Here is a 19,972-nt window from a genome sequence, read left to right as displayed (position 1 = left end):
ATCAGACGTTGAAAAGCTGGGTGCAGCAGTTAGGTTCAATGCAGACATACCAGGATTTAGAAGGAGAGATGAGAGGGGGTGGACAATATCAGACGTTGGAAAAGCTGGGTGCAGCAGTTAGGTTCAATGCAGACATACCAGGATTTAGAAGGAGAGATGAGAGGGGGTGGACAATATCAGACGTTGGAAAAGCTGGGTGCAGCAGTTAGGTTCAATGCAGACATACCAGGATTTAGAGGGAGAGATGAGAGGGGGTGGACAATATCAGACGTTGGAAAAGCTGGGTGCAGCAGTTAGGTTCAATGCAGACATACCAGGATTTAGAAGGAGAGATGAGAGGGGGTGGACAATATCAGACGTTGGAAAAGCTGAGTGCAGCAGTTAGGTTCAATGCAGACATACCAGGATTTAGAAGGAGAGATGAGAGGGGGTGGACAATATCAGACGTTGGAAAAGCTGGGTGCAGCAGTTAGGTTCAATGCAGACATACCTGGAGAGGAGAGAATTGGGTGATGGTTAGTAGGCAGTGATGATAAAGAGGATTCAATATCCATAATATTACATTCTGGTATAATTCAGTCTGTGCACTTAAGAGTGGCACTTGAGAGATGTGAAATTTGAAAGACCAAGGTCTCAAAGACCTAGGACCTTAGATTTATACCACTCAGTGTTCAATCAGGTGTGACCAAGAGGGGAGGGGTCTACATATGGCCTAATCAAGGGGCACCAGATACAGGGGTGAAATAGTCAATGTAAACAAATACTCAAAAAAATCAGCAGGGAAGGAGACATTAATGCTTCAGAAAAGACATACCAGGATTTAGAAGGAGAGATGAGAGGGGGTGGACAATATCAGACGTTGGAAAAGCTGGGTGCAGCAGTTAGGTTCAATGCAGACATACCAGGATTTAGAAGGAGAGATGAGAGGGGGTGGACAATATCAGACGTTGGAAAAGCTGGGTGCAGCAGTTAGGTTCAATGCAGACATACCAGGATTTAGAGGGAGAGATGAGAGGGGGTGGACAATATCAGACGTTGGAAAAGCTGGGTGCAGCAGTTAGGTTCAATGCAGACATACCAGGATTTAGAAGGAGAGATGAGAGGGGGTGGACAATATCAGACGTTGGAAAAGCTGGGTGCAGCAGTTAGGTTCAATGCAGACATACCAGGATTTAGAAGGAGAGATGAGAGGTGGTGGACAATATCAGACGTTGGAAAAGCTGGGTGCAGCAGTTAGGTTCAATGCAGACATACCAGGATTTAGAAGGAGAGATGAGAGGGGGTGGACAATATCAGACGTTGGAAAAGCTGGGTGCAGCAGTTAGGTTCAATGCAGACATACCAGGATTTAGAATGAGAGATGAGAGGGGGTGGACAATATCAGACGTTGAAAAAGCTGGGTGCAGCAGTTAGGTTCAATGCAGACATACCAGGATTTAGAAGGAGAGATGAGAGGGGGTGGACAATATCAGACGTTGGAAAAGCTGGGTACAGCAGTTAGGTTCAATGCAGACATACCAGGATTTAGAAGGAGAGATGAGAGGGGGTGGACAATATCAGACGTTGGAAAAGCTGGGTGCAGCAGTTAGGCTCAATGCAGACATACCAGGATTTAGAGGGAGAGATGAGAGGGGGTGGACAATATCAGACGTTGGAAAAGCTGGGTGCAGCAGTTAGGTTCAATGCAGACATACCAGGATTTAGAAGGAGAGATGAGAGGGGGTGGACAATATCAGACGTTGGAAAAGCTGGGTGCAGCAGTTAGGTTCAATGCAGACATACCAGGATTTAGAATGAGAGATGAGAGGGGGTAGACAATATCAGACGTTGGAAAAGCTGGGTGCAGCAGTTAGGTTCAATGCAGACATACCTAGAGATGAGAGAATTGGGTGATGGTCAGTAGGCAGTGATGACAAAGAGGATTCAATATCCATAATATTACATTCTGGTATAATTCAGTCTGTGCACTTAAGAGTGGCACTTAAAAGATGTGACATTTAGAAAGACCAAGGTCTCAAAGACCTAGGACCTTAGATTTATACCACTCAGTGTTCAATCAGGTGTGACCAAGAGGGGAGGGGGCTACATATGGCCTAATCAAGGGGCACCAGATACAGGGGTGAAATAGTCAATGTAAACAAATACTCAATAAATCCAGCAGGGAAGGAGACATTAATGCTTCAGAAAAGACATACCAGGATTTAGAAGGAGAGATGAGAGGGGGTGGACAATATCAGACGTTGGAAAAGCTGGGTGCAGCAGTTAGGTTCAATGCAGACATACCAGGATTTAGAAGGAGAGATGAGAGGGGGTGGACAATATCAGACATTGGAAAAGCTGGGTGCAGCAGTTAGGTTCAATGCAGACATACCAGGATTTAGAAGGAGAGATGAGAGGGGGTGGACAATATCAGACGTTGGAAAAGCTGGGTGCAGCAGTTAGGTTCAATGCAGACATACCAGGATTTAGAAGGAGAGATGAGAGGGGGTGGACAATATCAGACGTTGGAAAAGCTGGGTGCAGCAGTTAGGTTCAATGCAGACATACCAGGATTTAGAAGGAGAGATGAGAGGGGGTGGACAATATTAGACGTTGGAAAAGCTGGATGCAACAGTTAGGTTCAATGCAGACATACCAGGATTTAGAGGGAGAGATGAGAGGGGGTGGACAATATCAGACGTTGGAAAAGCTGGGTGCAGCAGTTAGGTTCAATGCAGACTTACCAGGATTTAGAAGGAGAGATGAGAGGGGGTGGACAATATCAGACGTTGGAAAAGCTGGGTGCAGCAGTTAGGTTCAATGCAGACATACCAGGATTTAGAAGGAGAGATGAGAGGGGGTGGACAATATCAGACGTTGAAAAAGCTGGGTGCAGCAGTTAGGTTCAATGCAGACATACCAGGATTTAGAAGGAGAGATGAGAGGGGGTGGACAATATCAGACGTTGGAAAATCTGGGTGCAGCAGTTAGGTTCAATGCAGACATACCAGGATTTAGAAGGAGAGATGAGAGGGGGTGGACAATATCAGACGTTGGAAAAGCTGGGTGCAGCAGTTAGGTTCAATGCAGACATACCAGGATTTAGAAGGAGAGATGAGAGGGGGTGGACAATATCAGACGTTGGAAAAGCTGGGTGCAGCAGTTAGGTTCAATGCAGACATACCAGGATTTAGAAGGAGAGATGAGAGGGGGTGGACAATATCAGACGTTGGAAAAGCTGGTGCAGCAGTTAGGTTCAATGCAGACATACCAGGATTTAGAAGGAGAGATGAGAGGGGGTGGACAATATCAGACGTTGGAAAAGCTGGGTGCAGCAGTTAGGTTCAATGCAGACATACCTGGAGAGGAGAGAATTGGGTGATGGTTAGTAGGCAGTGATGATAAAGAGGATTCAATATCCATAATATTACATTCTGGTATAATTCAGTCTGTGCACTTAAGAGTGGCACTTGAGAGATGTGACATTTGAAAGACCAAGGTCTCAAAGACCTAGGACCTTAGATTTATACCACTCAGTGTTCAATCAGGTGTGACCAAGAGGGGAGGGGGCTACATATGGCCTAATCAAGGGGCACCAGATACAGGGGTGAAATAGTCAATGTAAACAAATACTCAAAAAATCAGCAGGGAAGGAGACATTAATGCTTCAGAAAAGACATACCAGGATTTAGAAGGAGAGATGAGAGGGGGTGGACAATATCAGACGTTGGAAAAGCTGGGTGCAGCAGTTAGGTTCAATGCAGACATACCAGGATTTAGAAGGAGAGATGAGAGGGGGTGGACAATATCAGACGTTGGAAAAGCTGGGTGCAGCAGTTAGGTTCAATGCAGACATACCAGGATTTAGAAGGAGAGATGAGAGGGGGTGGACAATATCAGACGTTGGAAAAGCTGGGTGCAGCAGTTAGGTTCAATGCAGACATACCAGGATTTAGAAGGAGAGATGAGAGGGGGTGGACAATATCAGACGTTGGAAAAGCTGGGTGCAGCAGTTAGGTTCAATGCAGACATACCAGGATTTAGAAGGAGAGATGAGAGGGGGTGGACAATATCAGACGTTGGAAAAGCTGGGTGCAGCAGTTAGGTTCAATGCAGACATACCAGGATTTAGAAGGAGAGATGAGAGGGGGTGGACAATATCAGACGTTGGAAAAGCTGGGTGCAGCAGTTAGGTTCAATGCAGACATACCAGGATTTAGAGGGAGAGATGAGAGGGGGTGGACAATATCAGACGTTGGAAAAGCTGGGTGCAGCAGTTAGGTTCAATGCAGACATACCAGGATTTAGAAGGAGAGATGAGAGGGGGTGGACAATATCAGACGTTGGAAAAGCTGGGTGCAGCAGTTAGGTTCAATGCAGACATACCAGGATTTAGAAGGAGAGATGAGAGGGGGTGGACAATATCAGACGTTGGAAAAGCTGGGTGCAGCAGTTAGGTTCAATGCAGACATACCAGGATTTAGAAGGAGAGATGAGAGGGGGTGGACAATATCAGACGTTGGAAAAGCTGGGTGCAGCAGTTAGGTTCAATGCAGACATACCAGGATTTAGAAGGAGAGATGAGAGGGGGTGGACAATATCAGACGTTGGAAAAGCTGGGTGCAGCAGTTAGGTTCAATGCAGACATACCAGGATTTAGAATGAGAGATGAGAGGGGGTGGACAATATCAGACGTTGAAAAAGCTGGGTGCAGCAGTTAGGTTCAATGCAGACATACCAGGATTTAGAAGGAGAGATGAGAGGGGGTGGACAATATCAGACGTTGGAAAAGCTGGGTACAGCAGTTAGGTTCAATGCAGACATACCAGGATTTAGAAGGAGAGATGAGAGGGGGTGGACAATATCAGACGTTGGAAAAGCTGGGTGCAGCAGTTAGGCTCAATGCAGACATACCAGGATTTAGAGGGAGAGATGAGAGGGGGTGGACAATATCAGACGTTGGAAAAGCTGGGTGCAGCAGTTAGGTTCAATGCAGACATACCAGGATTTAGAAGGAGAGATGAGAGGGGGTGGACAATATCAGACGTTGGAAAAGCTGGGTGCAGCAGTTAGGTTCAATGCAGACATACCAGGATTTAGAATGAGAGATGAGAGGGGGTAGACAATATCAGACGTTGGAAAAGCTGGGTGCAGCAGTTAGGTTCAATGCAGACATACCTAGAGATGAGAGAATTGGGTGATGGTCAGTAGGTAGTGATGACAAAGAGGATTCAATATCCATAATATTACATTCTGGTATAATTCAGTCTGTGCACTTAAGAGTGGCACTTAAAAGATGTGACATTTAGAAAGACCAAGGTCTCAAAGACCTAGGACCTTAGATTTATACCACTCAGTGTTCAATCAGGTGTGACCAAGAGGGGAGGGGGCTACATATGGCCTAATCAAGGGGCACCAGATACAGGGGTGAAATAGTCAATGTAAACAAATACTCAATAAATCCAGCAGGGAAGGAGACATTAATGCTTCAGAAAAGACATACCAGGATTTAGAAGGAGAGATGAGAGGGGGTGGACAATATCAGACGTTGGAAAAGCTGGGTGCAGCAGTTAGGTTCAATGCAGACATACCAGGATTTAGAAGGAGAGATGAGAGGGGGTGGACAATATCAGACATTGGAAAAGCTGGGTGCAGCAGTTAGGTTCAATGCAGACATACCAGGATTTAGAAGGAGAGATGAGAGGGGGTGGACAATATCAGACGTTGGAAAAGCTGGGTGCAGCAGTTAGGTTCAATGCAGACATACCAGGATTTAGAAGGAGAGATGAGAGGGGGTGGACAATATCAGACGTTGAAAAAGCTGGGTGCAGCAGTTAGGTTCAATGCAGACATACCAGGATTTAGAAGGAGAGATGAGAGGGGGTGGACAATATCAGACGTTGGAAAAGCTGGGTGCAGCAGTTAGGTTCAATGCAGACATACCTAGAGATGAGAGAATTGGGTGATGGTCAGTAGGCAGTGATGACAAAGAGGATTCAATATCCATAATATTACATTCTGGTATAATTCAGTCTGTGCACTTAAGAGTGGCACTTGAGAGATGTGACATTTGGAAAGACCAAGGTCTCAAAGACCTAGGACCTTAGATTTATACCACTCATTGTTCAATCAGGTGTGACCAAGAGGGGAGGGGGCTACATATGGCCTAATCAAGGGGCACCAGATACAGGGGTGAAATAGTCAATGTAAACAAATACTCAATAAATCCAGCAGGGAAGGAGACATTAATGCTTCAGAAAAGACATACCAGGATTTAGAAGGAGAGATGAGAGGGGGTGGACAATATCAGACGTTGGAAAAGCTGGGTGCAGCAGTTAGGTTCAATGCAGACATACCAGGATTTAGAAGGAGAGATGAGAGGGGGTGGACAATATCAGACGTTGGAAAAGCTGGAGTGCAGCAGTTAGGTTCAATGCAGACATACCAGGATTTAGAAGGAGAGATGAGAGGGGGTGGACAATATCAGACGTTGGAAAAGCTGGGTGCAGCAGTTAGGTTCAATGCAGACATACCAGGATTTAGAAGGAGAGATGAGAGGGGGTGGACAATATCAGACGTTGGAAAAGCTGGGTGCAGCAGTTAGGTTCAATGCAGACATACCAGGATTTAGAATGAGAGATGAGAGGGGGTGGACAATATCAGACGTTGAAAAGCTGGGTGCAGCAGTTAGGTTCAATGCAGACATACCAGGATTTAGAAGGAGAGATGAGAGGGGGTGGACAATATCAGACGTTGGAAAAGCTGGGTGCAGCAGTTAGGTTCAATGCAGACATACCAGGATTTAGAAGGAGAGATGAGAGGGGGTGGACAATATCAGACGTTGGAAAAGCTGGGTGCAGCAGTTAGGTTCAATGCAGACATACCAGGATTTAGAGGGAGAGATGAGAGGGGGTGGACAATATCAGACGTTGGAAAAGCTGGGTGCAGCAGTTAGGTTCAATGCAGACATACCAGGATTTAGAAGGAGAGATGAGAGGGGGTGGACAATATCAGACGTTGGAAAAGCTGAGTGCAGCAGTTAGGTTCAATGCAGACATACCAGGATTTAGAAGGAGAGATGAGAGGGGGTGGACAATATCAGACGTTGGAAAAGCTGGGTGCAGCAGTTAGGTTCAATGCAGACATACCTGGAGAGGAGAGAATTGGGTGATGGTCAGTAGGCAGTGATGACAAAGAGGATTCAATATCCATAATATTACATTCTGGTATAATTCAGTCTGTGCACTTAAGAGTGGCACTTGAGAGATGTGAAATTTGAAAGACCAAGGTCTCAAAGACCTAGGACCTTAGATTTATACCACTCAGTGTTCAATCAGGTGTGACCAAGAGGGGAGGGGGCTACATATGGCCTAATCAAGGGGCACCAGATACAGGGGTGAAATAGTCAATGTAAACAAATACTCAAAAAAACAGCAGGGAAGGAGACATTAATGCTTCAGAAAAGACATACCAGGATTTAGAAGGAGAGATGAGAGGGGGTGGACAATATCAGACGTTGGAAAAGCTGGGTGCAGCAGTTAGGTTCAATGCAGACATACCAGGATTTAGAAGGAGAGATGAGAGGGGGTGGACAATATCAGACGTTGGAAAAGCTGGGTGCAGCAGTTAGGTTCAATGCAGACATACCAGGATTTAGAGGGAGAGATGAGAGGGGGTGGACAATATCAGACGTTGGAAAAGCTGGGTGCAGCAGTTAGGTTCAATGCAGACATACCAGGATTTAGAAGGAGAGATGAGAGGGGGTGGACAATATCAGACGTTGGAAAAGCTGGGTGCAGCAGTTAGGTTCAATGCAGACATACCAGGATTTAGAAGGAGAGATGAGAGGTGGTGGACAATATCAGACGTTGGAAAAGCTGGGTGCAGCAGTTAGGTTCAATGCAGACATACCAGGATTTAGAAGGAGAGATGAGAGGGGGTGGACAATATCAGACGTTGGAAAAGCTGGGTGCAGCAGTTAGGTTCAATGCAGACATACCAGGATTTAGAATGAGAGATGAGAGGGGGTGGACAATATCAGACGTTGAAAAAGCTGGGTGCAGCAGTTAGGTTCAATGCAGACATACCAGGATTTAGAAGGAGAGATGAGAGGGGGTGGACAATATCAGACGTTGGAAAAGCTGGGTACAGCAGTTAGGTTCAATGCAGACATACCAGGATTTAGAAGGAGAGATGAGAGGGGGTGGACAATATCAGACGTTGGAAAAGCTGGGTGCAGCAGTTAGGCTCAATGCAGACATACCAGGATTTAGAGGGAGAGATGAGAGGGGGTGGACAATATCAGACGTTGGAAAAGCTGGGTGCAGCAGTTAGGTTCAATGCAGACATACCAGGATTTAGAAGGAGAGATGAGAGGGGGTGGACAATATCAGACGTTGGAAAAGCTGGGTGCAGCAGTTAGGTTCAATGCAGACATACCAGGATTTAGAATGAGAGATGAGAGGGGGTAGACAATATCAGACGTTGGAAAAGCTGGGTGCAGCAGTTAGGTTCAATGCAGACATACCTAGAGATGAGAGAATTGGGTGATGGTCAGTAGGCAGTGATGACAAAGAGGATTCAATATCCATAATATTACATTCTGGTATAATTCAGTCTGTGCACTTAAGAGTGGCACTTAAAAGATGTGACATTTAGAAAGACCAAGGTCTCAAAGACCTAGGACCTTAGATTTATACCACTCAGTGTTCAATCAGGTGTGACCAAGAGGGGAGGGGGCTACATATGGCCTAATCAAGGGGCACCAGATACAGGGGTGAAATAGTCAATGTAAACAAATACTCAATAAATCCAGCAGGGAAGGAGACATTAATGCTTCAGAAAAGACATACCAGGATTTAGAAGGAGAGATGAGAGGGGGTGGACAATATCAGACGTTGGAAAAGCTGGGTGCAGCAGTTAGGTTCAATGCAGACATACCAGGATTTAGAAGGAGAGATGAGAGGGGGTGGACAATATCAGACATTGGAAAAGCTGGGTGCAGCAGTTAGGTTCAATGCAGACATACCAGGATTTAGAAGGAGAGATGAGAGGGGGTGGACAATATCAGACGTTGGAAAAGCTGGGTGCAGCAGTTAGGTTCAATGCAGACATACCAGGATTTAGAAGGAGAGATGAGAGGGGGTGGACAATATCAGACGTTGAAAAAGCTGGGTGCAGCAGTTAGGTTCAATGCAGACATACCAGGATTTAGAAGGAGAGATGAGAGGGGGTGGACAATATCAGACGTTGGAAAAGCTGGGTGCAGCAGTTAGGTTCAATGCAGACATACCTAGAGATGAGAGAATTGGGTGATGGTCAGTAGGCAGTGATGACAAAGAGGATTCAATATCCATAATATTACATTCTGGTATAATTCAGTCTGTGCACTTAAGAGTGGCACTTGAGAGATGTGACATTTGGAAAGACCAAGGTCTCAAAGACCTAGGACCTTAGATTTATACCACTCATTGTTCAATCAGGTGTGACCAAGAGGGGAGGGGGCTACATATGGCCTAATCAAGGGGCACCAGATACAGGGGTGAAATAGTCAATGTAAACAAATACTCAATAAATCCAGCAGGGAAGGAGACATTAATGCTTCAGAAAAGACATACCAGGATTTAGAAGGAGAGATGAGAGGGGGTGGACAATATCAGACGTTGGAAAAGCTGGGTGCAGCAGTTAGGTTCAATGCAGACATACCAGGATTTAGAAGGAGAGATGAGAGGGGGTGGACAATATCAGACGTTGGAAAAGCTGGGTGCAGCAGTTAGGTTCAATGCAGACATACCAGGATTTAGAGGGAGAGATGAGAGGGGGTGGACAATATCAGACGTTGGAAAAGCTGGGTGCAGCAGTTAGGTTCAATGCAGACATACCAGGATTTAGAAGGAGAGATGAGAGGGGGTGGACAATATCAGACGTTGGAAAAGCTGGGTGCAGCAGTTAGGTTCAATGCAGACATACCAGGATTTAGAAGGAGAGATGAGAGGTGGTGGACAATATCAGACGTTGGAAAAGCTGGGTGCAGCAGTTAGGTTCAATGCAGACATACCAGGATTTAGAAGGAGAGATGAGAGGGGGTGGACAATATCAGACGTTGGAAAAGCTGGGTGCAGCAGTTAGGTTCAATGCAGACATACCAGGATTTAGAAGGAGAGATGAGAGGGGGTGGACAATATCAGACGTTGGAAAAGCTGGGTGCAGCAGTTAGGTTCAATGCAGACATACCAGGATTTAGAAGGAGAGATGAGAGGGGGTGGACAATATCAGACGTTGAAAAAGCTAGGTGCAGCAGTTAGGTTCAATGCAGACATACCAGGATTTAGAAGGAGAGATGAGAGGGGGTGGACAATATCAGACGTTGATAAAAGCTGGGTGCAGCAGTTAGGTTCAATGCAGACATACCAGGATTTAGAAGGAGAGATGAGAGGGGGTGGACAATATCAGACGTTGGAAAAGCTGGGTACAGCAGTTAGGTTCAATGCAGACATACCAGGATTTAGAAGGAGAGATGAGAGGGGGTGGACAATATCAGACGTTGGAAAAGCTGAGTGCAGCAGTTAGGTTCAATGCAGACATACCAGGATTTAGAAGGAGAGATGAGAGGGGGTGGACAATATCAGACATTGGAAAAGCTGGGTGCAGCAGTTAGGTTCAATGCAGACATACCAGGATTTAGAAGGAGAGATGAGAGGGGGTGGACAATATCAGACGTTGGAAAAGCTGGGTGCAGCAGTTAGGTTCAATGCAGACATACCAGGATTTAGAAGGAGAGATGAGAGGGGGTGGACAATATCAGACGTTGAAAAAGCTGGGTGCAGCAGTTAGGTTCAATGCAGACATAGCAGGATTTAGAAGGAGAGATGAGAGGGGGTGGACAATATCAGACGTTGGAAAAGCTGGGTGCAGCAGTTAGGTTCAATGCAGACATACCTAGAGATGAGAGAATTGGGTGATGGTCAGTAGGCAGTGATGACAAAGAGGATTCAATATCCATAATATTACATTCTGGTATAATTCAGTCTGTGCACTTAAGAGTGGCACTTGAGAGATGTGACATTTGGAAAGACCAAGGTCTCAAAGACCTAGGACCTTAGATTTATACCACTCATTGTTCAATCAGGTGTGACCAAGAGGGGAGGGGGCTACATATGGCCTAATCAAGGGGCACCAGATACAGGGGTGAAATAGTCAATGTAAACAAATACTCAATAAATCCAGCAGGGAAGGAGACATTAATGCTTCAGAAAAGACATACCAGAATTTAGAAGGAGAGATGAGAGGGGGTGGACAATATCAGACGTTGGAAAAGCTGGGTGCAGCAGTTAGGTTCAATGCAGACATACCAGGATTTAGAAGGAGAGATGAGAGGGGGTGGACAATATCAGACGTTGGAAAAGCTGGGTGCAGCAGTTAGGTTCAATGCAGACATACCAGGATTTAGAAGGAGAGGTGAGAGGGGGTGGACAATATCAGACGTTGGAAAAGCTGGGTGCAGCAGTTAGGTTCAATGCAGACATACCAGGATTTAGAAGGAGAGATGAGAGGGGGTGGACAATATCAGACGTTGGAAAAGCTGGGTGCAGCAGTTAGGATTAATGCAGACATACCAGGATTTAGAAGGAGAGATGAGAGGGGGTGGACAATATCAGACGTTGGAAAAGCTGGGTGCAGCAGTTAGGATTAATGCAGACATACCAGGATTTAGAAGGAGAGATGAAAGGGGGTGGACAATATCAGACGTTGGAAAAGCTGGATGCAACAGTTAGGTTCAATGCAGACATACCAGGATTTAGAGGGAGAGATGAGAGGGGGTGGACAATATCAGACGTTGGAAAAGCTGGGTGCAGCAGTTAGGTTCAATGCAGACATACCAGGATTTAGAAGGAGAGATGAGAGGGGGTGGACAATATCAGACGTTGGAAAAGCTGGGTGCAGCAGTTAGGTTCAATCCAGACATACCAGGATTTAGAAGGAGAGATGAGAGGTGGTGGACAATATCAGACGTTGGAAAAGCTGGGTGCAGCAGTTAGGTTCAATGCAGACATACCAGGATTTAGAAGGAGAGATGAGAGGGGGTGGACAATATCAGACGTTGGAAAAGCTGGGTGCAGCAGTTAGGTTCAATGCAGACATACCAGGATTTAGAAGGAGAGATGAGAGGGGGTGGACAATATTAGACGTTGGAAAAGCTGGATGCAACAGTTAGGTTCAATGCAGACATACCAGGATTTAGAGGGAGAGATGAGAGGGGGTGGACAATATCAGACGTTGGAAAAGCTGGGTGCAGCAGTTAGGTTCAATGCAGACATACCTAGAGATGAGAGAATTGGGTGATGGTCAGTAGGCAGTGATGACAAAGAGGATTCAATATCCATAATATTACATTCTGGTATAATTCAGTCTGTGCACTTAAGAGTGGCACTTGAGAGATGTGAAATTTGAAAGACCAAGGTCTCAAAGACCTAGGACCTTAGATTTATACCACTCAGTGTTCAATCAGGTGTGACCAAGAGGGGAGGGGTCTACATATGGCCTAATCAAGGGGCACCAGATAGAGGGGTGAAATAGTCAATGTAAACAAATACTCAAAAAAATCAGCAGGGAAGGAGACATTAATGCTTCAGAAAAGACATACCAGGATTTAGAAGGAGAGATGAGAGGGGGTGGACAATATCAGACGTTGGAAAAGCTGGGTGCAGCAGTTAGGTTCAATGCAGACATACCAGGATTTAGAAGGAGAGATGAGAGGGGGTGGACAATATCAGACGTTGGAAAAGCTGGGTGCAGCAGTTAGGTTCAATGCAGACATACCAGGATTTAGAGGGAGAGATGAGAGGGGGTGGACAATATCAGACGTTGGAAAAGCTGGGTGCAGCAGTTAGGTTCAATGCAGACATACCAGGATTTAGAAGGAGAGATGAGAGGGGGTGGACAATATCAGACGTTGGAAAAGCTGGGTGCAGCAGTTAGGTTCAATGCAGACATACCAGGATTTAGAAGGAGAGATGAGAGGTGGTGGACAATATCAGACGTTGGAAAAGCTGGGTGCAGCAGTTAGGTTCAATGCAGACATACCAGGATTTAGAAGGAGAGATGAGAGGGGGTGGACAATATCAGACGTTGGAAAAGCTGGGTGCAGCAGTTAGGTTCAATGCAGACATACCAGGATTTAGAATGAGAGATGAGAGGGGGTGGACAATATCAGACGTTGAAAAAGCTGGGTGCAGCAGTTAGGTTCAATGCAGACATACCAGGATTTAGAAGGAGAGATGAGAGGGGGTGGACAATATCAGACTTTGGAAAAGCTGGGTACAGCAGTTAGGTTCAATGCAGACATACCAGGATTTAGAAGGAGAGATGAGAGGGGGTGGACAATATCAGACGTTGGAAAAGCTGGGTGCAGCAGTTAGGCTCAATGCAGACATATCAGGATTTAGAGGGAGAGATGAGAGGGGGTGGACAATATCAGACGTTGGAAAAGCTGGGTGCAGCAGTTAGGTTCAATGCAGACATACCAGGATTTAGAAGGAGAGATGAGAGGGGGTGGACAATATCAGAAAGTTGGAAAAGCTGAGTGCAGCAGTTAGGTTCAATGCAGACATACCAGGATTTAGAATGAGAGATGAGAGGGGGTAGACAATATCAGACGTTGGAAAAGCTGGGTGCAGCAGTTAGGTTCAATGCAGACATACCTAGAGATGAGAGAATTGGGTGATGGTCAGTAGGTAGTGATGACAAAGAGGATTCAATATCCATAATATTACATTCTGGTATAATTCAGTCTGTGCACTTAAGAGTGGCACTTAAAAGATGTGACATTTAGAAAGACCAAGGTCTCAAAGACCTAGGACCTTAGATTTATACCACTCAGTGTTCAATCAGGTGTGACCAAGAGGGGAGGGGGCTACATATGGCCTAATCAAGGGGCACCAGATACAGGGGTGAAATAGTCAATGTAAACAAATACTCAATAAATCCAGCAGGGAAGGAGACATTAATGCTTCAGAAAAGACATACCAGGATTTAGAAGGAGAGATGAGAGGGGGTGGACAATATCAGACGTTGGAAAAGCTGGGTGCAGCAGTTAGGTTCAATGCAGACATACCAGGATTTAGAAGGAGAGATGAGAGGGGGTGGACAATATCAGACATTGGAAAAGCTGGGTGCAGCAGTTAGGTTCAATGCAGACATACCAGGATTTAGAAGGAGAGATGAGAGGGGGTGGACAATATCAGACGTTGGAAAAGCTGGGTGCAGCAGTTAGGATTAATGCAGACATACCAGGATTTAGAAGGAGAGATGAAAGGGGGTGGACAATATCAGACGTTGGAAAAGCTGGATGCAACAGTTAGGTTCAATGCAGACATACCAGGATTTAGAGGGAGAGATGAGAGGGGGTGGACAATATCAGACGTTGGAAAAGCTGGGTGCAGCAGTTAGGTTCAATGCAGACATACCAGGATTTAGAAGGAGAGATGAGAGGGGGTGGACAATATCAGACGTTGGAAAAGCTGGGTGCAGCAGTTAGGTTCAATGCAGACATACCAGGATTTAGAAGGAGAGATGAGAGGGGGTGGACAATATCAGACGTTGGAAAAGCTGGGTGCAGCAGTTAGGTTCAATGCAGACATACCAGGATTTAGAAGGAGAGATGAGAGGGGGTGGACAATATCAGACGTTGGAAAAGCTGGGTGCAGCAGTTAGGTTCAATGCAGACATACCAGGATTTAGAGGGAGAGATGAGAGGGGGTGGACAATATCAGACGTTGGAAAAGCTGGGTGCAGCAGTTAGGTTCAATGCAGACATACCAGGATTTAGAAGGAGAGATGAGAGGGGGTGGACAATATCAGACGTTGGAAAAGCTGGGTGCAGCAGTTAGGTTCAATGCAGACATACCAGGATTTAGAAGGAGAGGTGGTGGACAATATCAGACGTTGGAAAAGCTGGGTGCAGCAGTTAGGTTCAATGCAGACATACCAGGATTTAGAAGGAGAGATGAGAGGGGGTGGACAATATCAGACGTTGGAAAAGCTGGGTGCAGCAGTTAGGTTCAATGCAGACATACCAGGATTTAGAATGAGAGATGAGAGGGGGTGGACAATATCAGACGTTGAAAAAGCTGGGTGCAGCAGTTAGGTTCAATGCAGACATACCAGGATTTAGAAGGAGAGATGAGAGGGGGTGGACAATATCAGACTTTGGAAAAGCTGGGTACAGCAGTTAGGTTCAATGCAGACATACCAGGATTTAGAAGGAGAGATGAGAGGGGGTGGACAATATCAGACGTTGGAAAAGCTGGGTGCAGCAGTTAGGCTCAATGCAGACATATCAGGATTTAGAGGGAGAGATGAGAGGGGGTGGACAATATCAGACGTTGGAAAAGCTGGGTGCAGCAGTTAGGTTCAATGCAGACATACCAGGATTTAGAAGGAGAGATGAGAGGGGGTGGACAATATCAGAAGTTGGAAAAGCTGAGTGCAGCAGTTAGGTTCAATGCAGACATACCAGGATTTAGAATGAGAGATGAGAGGGGGTGGACAATATCAGACGTTGGAAAAGCTGGGTGCAGCAGTTAGGTTCAATGCAGACATACCTAGAGATGAGAGAATTGGGTGATGGTCAGTAGGCAGTGATGACAAAGAGGATTCAATATCCATAATATTACATTCTGGTATAATTCAGTCTGTGCACTTAAGAGTGGCACTTGAGAGATGTGAAATTTGAAAGACCAAGGTCTCAAAGACCTAGGACCTTAGATTTATACCACTCAGTGTTCAATCAGGTGTGACCAAGAGGGGAGGGGGCTACATATGGCCTAATCAAGGGGCACCAGATACAGGGGTGAAATAGTCAATGTAAACAAATACTCAATAAATCCAGCAGGGAAGGAGACATTAATGCTTCAGAAAAGACATACCAGGATTTAGAAGGAGAGATGAGAGGGGGTGGACAATATCAGACGTTGGAAAAGCTGGGTGCAGCAGTTAGGTTCAATGCAGACATACCAGGATTTAGAAGGAGAGATGAGAGGGGGTGGACAATATCAGACATTGGAAAAGCTGGGTGCAGCAGTTAGGTTCAATGCAGACATACCAGGATTTAGAAGGAGAGATGAGAGGGGGTGGACAATATCAGACGTTGGAAAAGCTGGGTGCAGCAGTTAGGATTAATGCAGACATACCAGGATTTAGAAGGAGAGATGAAAGGGGGTGGACAATATCAGACGTTGGAAAAGCTGGATGCAACAGTTAGGTTCAATGCAGACATACCAGGATTTAGAGGGAGAGATGAGAGGGGGTGGACAATATCAGACGTTGGAAAAGCTGGGTGCAGCAGTTAGGTTCAATGCAGACATACCAGGATTTAGAAGGAGAGATGAGAGGGGGTGGACAATATCAGACGTTGGAAAAGCTGGGTGCAGCAGTTAGGTTCAATGCAGACATACCAGGATTTAGAAGGAGAGATGAGAGGGGGTGGACAATATCAGACGTTGGAAAAGCTGGGTGCAGCAGTTAGGTTCAATGCAGACATACCAGGATTTAGAAGGAGAGATGAGAGGTGGTGGACAATATCAGACGTTGGAAAAGCTGGGTGCAGCAGTTAGGTTCAATGCAGACATACCAGGATTTAGAAGGAGAGATGAGAGGGGGTGGACAATATCAGACGTTGGAAAAGCTGGGTGCAGCAGTTAGGTTCAATGCAGACATACCAGGATTTAGAATGAGAGATGAGAGGGGGTGGACAATATCAGACGTTGAAAAAGCTGGGTGCAGCAGTTAGGTTCAATGCAGACATACCAGGATTTAGAAGGAGAGATGAGAGGGGGTGGACAATATCAGACTTTGGAAAAGCTGGGTACAGCAGTTAGGTTCAATGCAGACATACCAGGATTTAGAAGGAGAGATGAGAGGGGGTGGACAATATCAGACGTTGGAAAAGCTGGGTGCAGCAGTTAGGCTCAATGCAGACATATCAGGATTTAGAGGGAGAGATGAGAGGGGGTGGACAATATCAGACGTTGGAAAAGCTGGGTGCAGCAGTTAGGTTCAATGCAGACATACCAGGATTTAGAAGGAGAGATGAGAGGGGGTGGACAATATCAGAAGTTGGAAAAGCTGAGTGCAGCAGTTAGGTTCAATGCAGACATACCAGGATTTAGAATGAGAGATGAGAGGGGGTAGACAATATCAGACGTTGGAAAAGCTGGGTGCAGCAGTTAGGTTCAATGCAGACATACCTAGAGATGAGAGAATTGGGTGATGGTCAGTAGGTAGTGATGACAAAGAGGATTCAATATCCATAATATTACATTCTGGTATAATTCAGTCTGTGCACTTAAGAGTGGCACTTAAAAGATGTGACATTTAGAAAGACCAAGGTCTCAAAGACCTAGGACCTTAGATTTATACCACTCAGTGTTCAATCAGGTGTGACCAAGAGGGGAGGGGGCTACATATGGCCTAATCAAGGGGCACCAGATACAGGGGTGAAATAGTCAATGTAAACAAATACTCAATAAATCCAGCAGGGAAGGAGACATTAATGCTTCAGAAAAGACATACCAGGATTTAGAAGGAGAGATGAGAGGGGGTGGACAATATCAGACGTTGGAAAAGCTGGGTGCAGCAGTTAGGTTCAATGCAGACATACCAGGATTTAGAAGGAGAGATGAGAGGGGGTGGACAATATCAGACATTGGAAAAGCTGGGTGCAGCAGTTAGGTTCAATGCAGACATACCAGGATTTAGAAGGAGAGATGAGAGGGGGTGGACAATATCAGACGTTGGAAAAGCTGGGTGCAGCAGTTAGGATTAATGCAGACATACCAGGATTTAGAAGGAGAGATGAAAGGGGGTGGACAATATCAGACGTTGGAAAAGCTGGATGCAACAGTTAGGTTCAATGCAGACATACCAGGATTTAGAGGGAGAGATGAGAGGGGGTGGACAATATCAGACGTTGGAAAAGCTGGGTGCAGCAGTTAGGTTCAATGCAGACATACCAGGATTTAGAAGGAGAGATGAGAGGGGGTGGACAATATCAGACGTTGGAAAAGCTGGGTGCAGCAGTTAGGTTCAATCCAGACATACCAGGATTTAGAAGGAGAGATGAGAGGTGGTGGACAATATCAGACGTTGGAAAAGCTGGGTGCAGCAGTTAGGTTCAATGCAGACATACCAGGATTTAGAAGGAGAGATGAGAGGGGGTGGACAATATCAGACGTTGGAAAAGCTGGGTGCAGCAGTTAGGTTCAATGCAGACATACCAGGATTTAGAAGGAGAGATGAGAGGGGGTGGACAATATTAGACGTTGGAAAAGCTGGATGCAACAGTTAGGTTCAATGCAGACATACCAGGATTTAGAGGGAGAGATGAGAGGGGGTGGACAATATCAGACGTTGGAAAAGCTGGGTGCAGCAGTTAGGTTCAATGCAGACATACCTGGAGAGGAGAGAATTGGGTGATGGTTAGTAGGCAGTAATGATAAAGAGGATTCAATATCCATAATATTACATTCTGGTATAATTCAGTCTGTGCACTTAAGAGTGGCACTTGAGAGATGTGAAATTTGAAAGACCAAGGTCTCAAAGACCTAGGACCTTAGATTTATACCACTCAGTGTTCAATCAGGTGTGACCAAGAGGGGAGGGGTCTACATATGGCCTAATCAAGGGGCACCAGATAGAGGGGTGAAATAGTCAATGTAAACAAATACTCAAAAAAATCAGCAGGGAAGGAGACATTAATGCTTCAGAAAAGACATACCAGGATTTAGAAGGAGAGATGAGAGGGGGTGGACAATATCAGACGTTGGAAAAGCTGGGTGCAGCAGTTAGGTTCAATGCAGACATACCAGGATTTAGAAGGAGAGATGAGAGGGGGTGGACAATATCAGACGTTGGAAAAGCTGGGTGCAGCAGTTAGGTTCAATGCAGACATACCAGGATTTAGAGGGAGAGATGAGAGGGGGTGGACAATATCAGACGTTGGAAAAGCTGGGTGCAGCAGTTAGGTTCAATGCAGACATACCAGGATTTAGAAGGAGAGATGAGAGGGGGTGGACAATATCAGATGTTGGAAAAGCTGGGTGCAGCAGTTAGGTTCAATGCAGACATACCAGGATTTAGAAGGAGAGATGAGAGGTGGTGGACAATATCAGACGTTGGAAAAGCTGGGTGCAGCAGTTAGGTTCAATGCAGACATACCAGGATTTAGAAGGAGAGATGAGAGGGGGTGGACAATATCAGACGTTGGAAAAGCTGGGTGCAGCAGTTAGGTTCAATGCAGACATACCAGGATTTAGAATGAGAGATGAGAGGGGGTGGACAATATCAGACGTTGAAAAAGCTGGGTGCAGCAGTTAGGTTCAATGCAGACATACCAGGATTTAGAAGGAGAGATGAGAGGGGGTGGACAATATCAGACTTTGGAAAAGCTGGGTACAGCAGTTAGGTTCAATGCAGACATACCAGGATTTAGAAGGAGAGATGAGAGGGGGTGGACAATATCAGACGTTGGAAAAGCTGGGTGCAGCAGTTAGGCTCAATGCAGACATATCAGGATTTAGAGGAGAGATGAGAGGGGGTGGACAATATCAGACGTTGGAAAAGCTGGGTGCAGCAGTTAGGTTCAATGCAGACATACCAGGATTTAGAAGGAGAGATGAGAGGGGGTGGACAATATCAGACATTGGAAAAGCTGGGTGCAGCAGTTAGGTTCAATGCAGACATACCAGGATTTAGAAGGAGAGATGAGAGGGGGTGGACAATATCAGACGTTGGAAAAGCTGGGTGCAGCAGTTAGGTTCAATGCAGACATACCAGGATTTAGAAGGAGAGATGAGAGGGGGTGGACAATATCAGACGTTGAAAAAGCTGGGTGCAGCAGTTAGGTTCAATGCAGACATACCAGGATTTAGAAGGAGAGATGAGAGGGGGTGGACAATATCAGACGTTGGAAAAGCTGGGTGCAGCAGTTAGGTTC

This window comes from Bufo bufo, chromosome 9 (genome assembly GCF_905171765.1).
Source record: "Bufo bufo chromosome 9, aBufBuf1.1, whole genome shotgun sequence".
Classification (NCBI taxonomy): Eukaryota; Metazoa; Chordata; class Amphibia; order Anura; family Bufonidae; genus Bufo; species Bufo bufo.
Note: the sequence above shows the minus strand (reverse complement) of the source record.